This window comes from Tasmannia lanceolata, unplaced genomic scaffold (assembly GCF_043159265.1).
Source record: "Tasmannia lanceolata isolate RefF3 unplaced genomic scaffold, GAP_Taslan_0.1 ptg000026l, whole genome shotgun sequence".
NCBI lineage: Eukaryota > Viridiplantae > Streptophyta > Magnoliopsida > Canellales > Winteraceae > Tasmannia > Tasmannia lanceolata.
The window spans coordinates 66,714-76,082 of NW_027518703.1; positions in this window are offsets into that span (position 1 = coordinate 66,714).

Below are 9,369 nucleotides of genomic sequence, written 5' to 3' on the forward strand. Positions count from 1 at the left end.
CTATGCTAGGATAAAATAAACCTTAGATTGCTATTCTCATGAAGAACAGTCCAATTATGTACTGGAAATCCGCATTAAACCATGGAAGAATAGCCCTTAACTAGAACTCTAATGTTAGTGCAAGCACATGTATATGAGAAAAGTGTTTCTAGGCGACCAAAAAACATGGGTCCCACATTATTTGGGTGATGCAAAGCATTCATTTGATGGGCCCTGACATAGAGAGTGTCCACAAAAAATCAGCTACATAGGATCATCCCAACCCTATGATTTGTGGAGCTTAAAATGGATGGCTATAAATCGGCACAAATCTGTCTATTTTTTAGCTTCACAAATGGAAAGGTTAAGATGATCCTATGAAGCTGATTTTTTGTGGACACCCTATCTATGATGGGACCTATCAAATGAATGCTTTAGATCATCACAAAAAATGTGGGACCCAAGTGTTTTTGGTCGCCGGACTAGAGAATGATCTCTAGTCGGCAGACTAGAAACACTTTTCTCCATATATATATATATATGAGAAAACGGTTCCTACACACATGTGTAGATAAGTTATCTACACACTAGCTTAAAATACAGTGGGGGCCACATTATTTGGGTGATCCAAACCATTCATTTTTAAGGCCCTCACATAGATAGGGTGTCCACAAAAAATTAGATCCAGAGGATCATCCTAACCATTCGAACTGTGGAGGCAAAAAATGGACTGATTTGTGAAGGTTTATACACGTCCATTTTACCACCACAAATCGTAGTGTTGGGATGATCCTATGGAGCAGATTTTTTTTATGGACACCCTATCTATGTGAGGGCTAGTCAAATGAATGGTTTGGATCACCCAAACAATATGCCCTCCACTGTATTTTAAGCTAGTGTGTAGATAACTAATCTACACATGTGTGTAGGAACCGTTTTCTCTCTCTCTCTCTCTCTCTATATATATATATATATATATATATATAATATATATATATATATATATATATATATATATATATATATATATATATAGAGAGAGAGAGAGAGAGAGAGAGAGAGAGAGAGAGGAAACTGTTGGTGCACTTAAGCTCACCAAACTTATGGTGAGCTTAAGCGCTCAATCACATGGGAGCCCACTTTGTTAGGATGATCAAAAGCATTCATTTTAAAGTCCCTTACATAGATAGGGGGTGTACCAAAAATCAGCTCCATAGGATCATCCTAACCCCTCCATTTGTGGAGGACAAAAATGGACAGACACAAATCTGCCCATTTTTTGTCCTCCACAAATGGAGGGGTTAGGATGATCCTATGGAGATGATTTTTGGTACACTCCCTATCTATCATAAGGCCTTGCAAATGAATGGTTTGGATCACCACATGTGATTGGGGAGCTTAAGCACACCATAGGTTTGGTGTGCTTACAGTTTCCTCATATATATGAGGAAAAGGATTGTACGCTCGACCGTTCCTAAAGTTAGGTACGGTAGAGTGCCAAATCACATGGGTCCCCCATTTTTGGTGGACATCTAAACCATTCATTTGCAAGGCCCCATCATAGATAGGGTGCATACCAAAAATCAGCACCATTGAATCATCCTAACCCCTCCAAAACTGGAGGCCAAAATGGGCAGATTTGTGGACAAACACTGTCTGTCCATTTTGGCCTCCACAAATGGAAGGGTTAGGATGATCCTATGGAGCTGATTTTTGGTATGCACCCTATCTATGATGGGGCCTTGCAAATGAATGGTTTAGATGCTCACCAAAAATGTGGGACACATGTGATTTGGCACTCTACCGTACCTAACTTTAGGTACGGTCGAGCGTACAATCTTATTCCTATATATATATATATATATATATATATATATATATATATATATATAATTTTTTATTTTTTATTTTTGAATGGCAGTGCAAGTATCTATTCTTAAATCACACTCAGCCCATATAGTCTTGATACAAAGGAGAAAATTTGAACGTCATAAGAATTTAGGTCCTGTTTGTTTTGGATTTTGAGAACCGATTGTCCAAAACTGATTATTGGATTTTGGACTCACAGTCGGTTCTCAAATTCTATATCATTCACCACCCTGCTGAAACCAATCCATGCAAAGTACATAGGCTAGAGAGAAAAGTTGTCTTGAAACAGCATTGCATCTGATCTAAATTGTTCTTGGGTTCCTGGCAGAATAGCAGGCTGTGAATACCTAGGCTATAGATGGAAGCTGTCTTGAAGCATAAGGGGATATTGGTGGACCCTATCTTTATATCTTTCTATTAATATTTTTATTTTTATGGGTTTTCAAAGGCTGCGTCCTACAAGGCTTGGGTGTTTTTTCAACACGTTTTAGGTGTAAGTTTTGAAGTCCTTGGGTGGTGTGAAACACTGAAAATTTTGAAATCTTATCTCTTCTTACAGACCTAGATCATTTTAGGATCCCAACTCTAGGCACTTTTTCAACGTGTTTTTCACCTGTGGCTCAACAAAGTGTTTGGAACTCTTGCAACTCAACTTCCCATATTGGTTAGTTCACTTGAGAAATGCACCACCAATTTCCACCGGATCTTGTTTGATTAGAAATCTTAGGGGCCGTTTGGATACGTGGATTTTAGAATCTAGACTTTTAGTTTGAAAACAGTGGAAAAGAGGGTTCATGATCAAGCTGCTGTATGTTGTCCTGATAGCGTTTCTTGGATTTTAAGTGAGAAATTCAGGTTTTAAAAATCTCTCCTGCATCCTGAGATTTCTAAAACCTGGAAATTTGGGAGGATCTGCTACTCTCTTGCCGACGGAAAGAAGGGCGAGAAGTCAAAAACGAGTAAAAAACGACGGCTGGTCCGCTTCTTCTCTTGTCTCTGAGCTACAATTTTGAAAAAATCCCGGATTCTAAAATCCGCATATCCAAACGGCCCCTTAGGAAATTAATCTTCCCTACTGAGACAAGGGTTTATGTAATATAATCAACGACAACAATTTAGCCATAACTCTGTATGCTTTCGTGGTGGAGTTATCCATTGTTGTGCTGAACAATACTGGAATTAGAATTCTATTAGGGCCCGTTTGGATGCCGAGAAGATTTTGATTTTGAATTCTCATATTTGCAGCCCTTTTTGCATTGACATTTGGATCCGATCAAATCCTTGAATTTCCAATTCAGCAGCTGACAGTGAAAAAAATCAGATTTCAAATAAGCTGTGAAAATAAGAAATTGGAAATCCACAGATCCTGCAGCATCCTTCACCCTCTTGGCTCCTCATCCTCTCCCCTGTAGCAGGAATTACCCCTTTCCCTCTCTGTCTCCTTCAAATATATGTTTTGAGAGCTATTTACTTCAAAATGTATAAGAATTGAAATTCTTCAATTAGACTAGAGCATTAGATTCTTATTTTTTCTCTGTTCAAATGTAAATAAAGAAGAGACAAGAGGAAGAAACAATAAATAAAAAAAGCATACCCGTCCATTTTAACCGCCACAAATGGAAGGGTTAGGATGATCCGACCTATGAAGCTGATTTTTTTGGCACACCTCTATGAGGGCCTATCAAATGAATGCTTTGGATCATCCAAACAATGTGCCCCCTATGTTTGCGACCTCTAGCTCATATAAGCTTATATGAGCTCTAGCTCAACACAAGGGGCCCCTTTTCCAACCCGACATGAGTTCAACCCGACCCAACCCGAGTTTTTAAACTTACTAAAAAAATGATAAAAATATGTAGGGATTCACAGTCAAGTTGCCCAAGCCCTCAACCCAAACTTAACCCAGGTTGGGAAAACTCAACCCGAACCCCAACCCGGTTTTCTAGGTTGAACCCAACCCAAGTTGCACCCCTATGCAAACATGGAAAGTCAAATGAATAGTGTGTTGCATTTGCAACCAACTCTTAGTAGGAAAACGAAAATAGCATCATTTTACTTTTCTTTCCTAGATAAACACTATTTTAGTGGTGACCTAATGGGTGTAAATTGGGCTGGGTTAGGTTGAGCTTTTGCCAAAAAAAAAAATGAACTGGAAAAAACCCGAAACCCCACCTGATTTGGTAAAAGCCCAACCCGAATTCCCAAAAATAATGGACCCGAGTAGCACCCCATTAAGATTTTGATCTTCATGGCTCCATAACTTCCTTTTCTACAGTTTTTTTTTTTTTTCTCTCTAGTACATGCCAGAAGTCACAGTACGTATGCTATTCGATTTTACTACAATATAAGTATGATATGTCTCGTCTGTTTGTAGAAAGGGTGGGGTGCTCTTATCAATCGTAAATGGGGACTATGTACTGATTTCCAATGAGGGCCCCTCTCTTTTGTCTTTACATTAAAAATGTCATCTCAATGTCATAAAACCCGGAAAGGGAAAGTAACAAAAAGGAAGTGATACTGACACCCATAAATGTACGTCCTCGATCATTGGATGACTCGGTCTTTATTCATAATAGCCATGTTTGTTTTAGATTTTAGGAATCCATAGTGAGTCCAAAACTGAGGGATTGTTTGGATTTTTAGAACCAATTATTGAACGTAAATCTGAGTCCAATAATCAGTTTTGGACTCACTGTCACTATTCTCTGTGGTAAATTCCATGCAAATCCAATGCTTGTCTGCACCCTGTCCAATGCTTATTCTACTACTCTCCGAGTCCAAGGAGATAGCTATCCCCGTGACAAACAGGGGTATTAGGGCATGTTGCATCTGAATTAGGGTTGCGACTCGGGTTGGGTGAGTCGGGTTTTCCAAATCTCTACCCTGAGAGATTATCTCGCATCAATCGGGTTGGGTCTATTTGTTATGGGAAAACCTAGATTCATTAACCCGACCCTACACGAGATAATTTCTTGAGTCATGTTGGATTTTTATCTTTTAGCATAGGACAGTGAATCGTAGAAAACAACAAATTTTCACGGCAAAAAGCTCTAAATTTAAGTCATGATCAAGTGTACAGATTCAAGAAGGAAAATATTTTTTCACATAAAAAACCTGATCACCTAAATAAAAACAATTGTAGCAATATATAGGGAAATAATTTTTTGTTTGGTAGGCTTTATAGTAAAATAATTTGTGAGGTTATACAAGAAATATTTAAGAAAATCATTGTGTGGGTGGGTATATGAGTCGGGTCAGGTTTTTTTTCTACAAACCTGACCCTACCCAAGATTGGGTTGGGTATTACAACTGAAAACTCGATCCGACCCAAGACCGATGATCTCTAAACCTGAACTAGGTTATTTTTAGGTTGGGTCAACTCTCAGATAAAACCCGACCCAAGTTACAACCTTAATCTGAATTGTAGCTTAAGAACCCTCCTAGTACCAACAGGGACACGTTGTCTTTGTACACAGCCTCTACCTGCAATTTACTGAGGCCTTACCTCACTAGCAATATTTTTGGATCTTTCAATGGTCGGTCCGTTTACTGCGTTTGTACACGCAAAGTCCAGTGTACGGCCGCCTCGTGCATGCCTCTTTTATGGTGTTTGTTTTTTCTCAATACGACAAAAGGTACGATACAATACCAATACGTGTCACGTTTTCTTAATGTTTCAGACGACCCCCTCTTTTTTGTCTTCACCTTAAAAATGTCACCTCACAGAGTCATATAATCAGGAAAGGAAAAGTTTCAAAAAAGGAATTGATACTGACACCCATAGATGTATGGCTCCTTGGAAAACATCAAATTTCTGTCGTTAGAGTCAAATAAAATAATACGTGGAATGCATTCCCCATAAAATCATCTCCATAGAGCCCAATCAACCTCTATGGAGATGATTTTATGGGCAAACCCTATTAACGTTGGGGTCTAATAAATGATCGAACCTTTGGATATTCGAACCAGGTGGGACCAATTGTTACTATTGTTTTTAAATGCACTTGTTATAGTGTCCATCCTCTTCAAAGATCTAAACCATTCATCATCGGGCCCAACCTAGGGTTTGGTCTAGGGGTGGCAATGGTTCGGTTTCGGTTCGGTTTGACCCTCAAACCGAACCGAACCGAAATTTGAATCGGTTTGGTTTTACCAAACCGAAACCGAACCAAAATCAAATTTTCGGTTCGGTTTCGGTTCGGTTATGCCAATTTTACCACCCCTTACTCATAATTATTGGAGATATTCGGTTTCGGTTCGGTTTGATCCCCAAACCAAACCAAACCAAAATTTGAATCGGTTTGGGTTAACCAAACCAAAACTGAATTTTCGGTTCGGTGTCGGCTTGGTTCTCGTTCGGTTCGGCCAATTTTGCCACCCCTAGTTTGGTTTGTGTTCAAAGTGAGAAGAGATCTGGTGGTGAGAATAAGTAAGATGAAGCCTGCCTTGTTTAAAGATCTGAAGAGTTCAGTTGGGTTCACGTGGGTTCAACCCCTGTAATAATTTTTGTAAGTCACACAGTTAATGGGGATTTGCTAGGGACCATCGCAGAAGGCATTTCGCAGACGGTCTGCTGCATGAGACAACAGCCACCTCATGAATAAAGACAGAATCTGTTGAAATTAAAGTGAGCCTATGTGGCTGCTCTCAATTGCAACAAACCATCCATGAAATGCCTTCTGTAATGGTCTCTAGCAAATCCCTAGTTAATGAACTTATTTAATGAGTTTTAATTTGTATACTGTGGGAATAATTTTTTAGAAGCACAGCGGGGCCAGACTTCACAGGATGATCCAAACCGTTCATTTGTTGGGCTACAATGTAAATAAGCTGTACGGTGTGGATCATCTCCATAAGATGTAAATAGGCTGTTTGCCATAGATCATCTTCTTAAGTCGATCGACACGGTAAAGAGAAAATGCTGATGTCATGTAGCTGACGTCAGCTACATGACATGTTTGGTGCGACTAATTATGCCGGGACGGACCTTAGACCATCTCACCTCATTTGCATTAATCAGAGCTCTCAGCTCACCCTCCAGGCTTATAGGGAGTAGAAATGGGGCAATATGGTAATTTGAGCCTAATGTTTTTTGGCATTTGCTAGGGACTCTCATGCAGAACGGCTGTTGCATGAGAGTACGGCCCTACACATGCTCAGATTTTGTCTTATTCATTAATTCATCTGAGGTGGCTGCACTCTCATGCAACAGCCATTCAAAAAACGGGGTGGCTCTAAAAATTATGGTGTTGAAGTATAAATGATTAAATAACGGCAACTCTAATGGCTTAAGCTTTTGGATTATTTGGTTGTTTCACATGGTCTCAGAGATATTACTATTTGCCTCATGGAAGTTTGTCGGTTCAAAATTCAATAACCCCTTTATATTAAAAATCTACGTGTAGAAGGAGAGGCCACATGTGACGGGGAGTGTTGAAGTATAAATGATTAAAAAACGCCAACTCTAATAGCTTAAGCTTTTGGAGTAATTTTGGTTGTTTCACATAAGGGGGTGAATTTATTATTTTCCATTTTAAAAAGCATTATACATATGACTTGTGACATGCACCCACATGAACCTACACTTATTAAAGTATAACTACGGGCAAACTTGGTGCTTGGTGCTTAGTGCTTGGGGGAGGACAAAAATGTATTTTGTGTTCATGGGCATTTTGGTCTTTTGTTGGCCTAGCTTGCACATGTGTGAGCCACACATGTTTGCTACAACTTGTCCCACTACTTCCTATTTCAAATTCAAACCCTACTTGAAACTCTAAACCCACTATCCTAGCATTAAATACCCCACTTTCCCATACCCACTATATCTCCTACCAAAGCTATTACTTCTCTTTACTTTCCTTGACCAAGCCTAATTCTAATTAATTAACTTCACTTTGGTAGAGATTCTCCACTATCTACCTAGACCTCCATTGAAGCTATTGAAGCTCTCTTGTGTTCAAGCTTAGGTTTGAAGAAAAGACCAACTTTTCATATTTTCTCTATGTGTTGAAGCTTTCCTCTTGAAGCTTTCAACTTGTAGTTTTATTCTTCTCTCATATATATTGGATTGCATCTTGTGGTGATTGTTCTTTTTCTCTTTTGGTTATTGTTCTTGGGCTAGTGTAAACTTTGGTTTCACTATTTACGAAGAGGATTTTTCGGTGGTGTGAAGTCCGTCTTTCTCTATATTGAATCAAAGCAGGACCTCCCATCCAGTACGGTGTGCCAGCAAGGACGTTGGGCCCTAAGGCGGGTGTATTGTGAGATCCCACATCGGAAAAGGAGAAAAAGTTCATGGGCTATATATGTGGATTCCCTCTCTTCCTGTGTATACGAGTTTTCAGCATCTCCAAGGGGTGGGCCCCGCGGAGTGGGTCAGGCACGGTTAGTGCTACTGGAAAACAAAACCGGGGAGGGTAGATGACCCAGAACCGGAGAATATCTATTGTGGACCCCGATCCGAGAGAGGCGGGGGAACGGGCCCCACGCGCGAAGTCTCAGGATCATCCACGTGAATGGAGAGCTCTACCAAGGAGCTCTTGAAAGAAGTGCCCCTCACAGCATGAGTGGCGATAAAAGGTAAGATACCTCTCGATTCGGGGACTAGCCCAGATTCGAGGCGTACCTTAAACAAAGAAGAGTCGCCATCCAAGGAAGTGGGCCAAGGATCCCATACTATGCTCTGTTGCAACGGATAACCAGAGATTATAAAAGAAAGGTTCGTGCCTGGTTACGAATTTGGAAGGTCTAAAGAGCACCTCGTCCGCCCAAGTGCAAGCACCTAGTCTCTTATGCCATTTATTACTGATTTTGAAGAGTTTTGGGCGAAAGTCATATGAAATAGGAACAAATATCTCCGAGAAGACGTCTATCTGATCATGCATGTCTCGGAGATGAAAAATAAGCACACATAAAAAAGAAATGAAAGAAGTGTCGCCTAAGAATAACTAGGTTATGAGTGTCATACCTAATTGGTGTCTGAGTTCTGGTGTACAAACACATGCATGCTACAGCTAAAGGTATAGGATCTGTACATGAAAGTAAGAAAACACAGCAAAACACACAATACAATTCAATTCTATACATGACTGGAAAAAATGAGTCCTAACTCTAATGCGACCTGACTCGGACCAAGATGGCCGTCCATCCCAGCTGCTCTACGTATCCCGGCCTCAGGAAGAATCGGAGTCAACGTAGTTCGATGCCCTATTCTAAACTACTATGCCTAACCATCTAGAACCACTATCCTATACTCGATCCACTAGACTCGACTGATTTTTAAAGCTTTTTTATACGATCACTTAAGTTCATGTGAATTATAATTTTTAAGACTCTCTATATGCCCTAACTAATGCACGTTAATTAGCCTTAAGCTAATGCAGGTGGGCCCTACATCCTATGTGTAACTAGGCTGTGCAACCTAAGGAAAACCATGGGCTGACTATATGCTTCCTAGTCTAGCCATCGGTTCCACTGAATGTCTAACCGATCGACTTGAGGCCTCATAACTCTAGGGACACT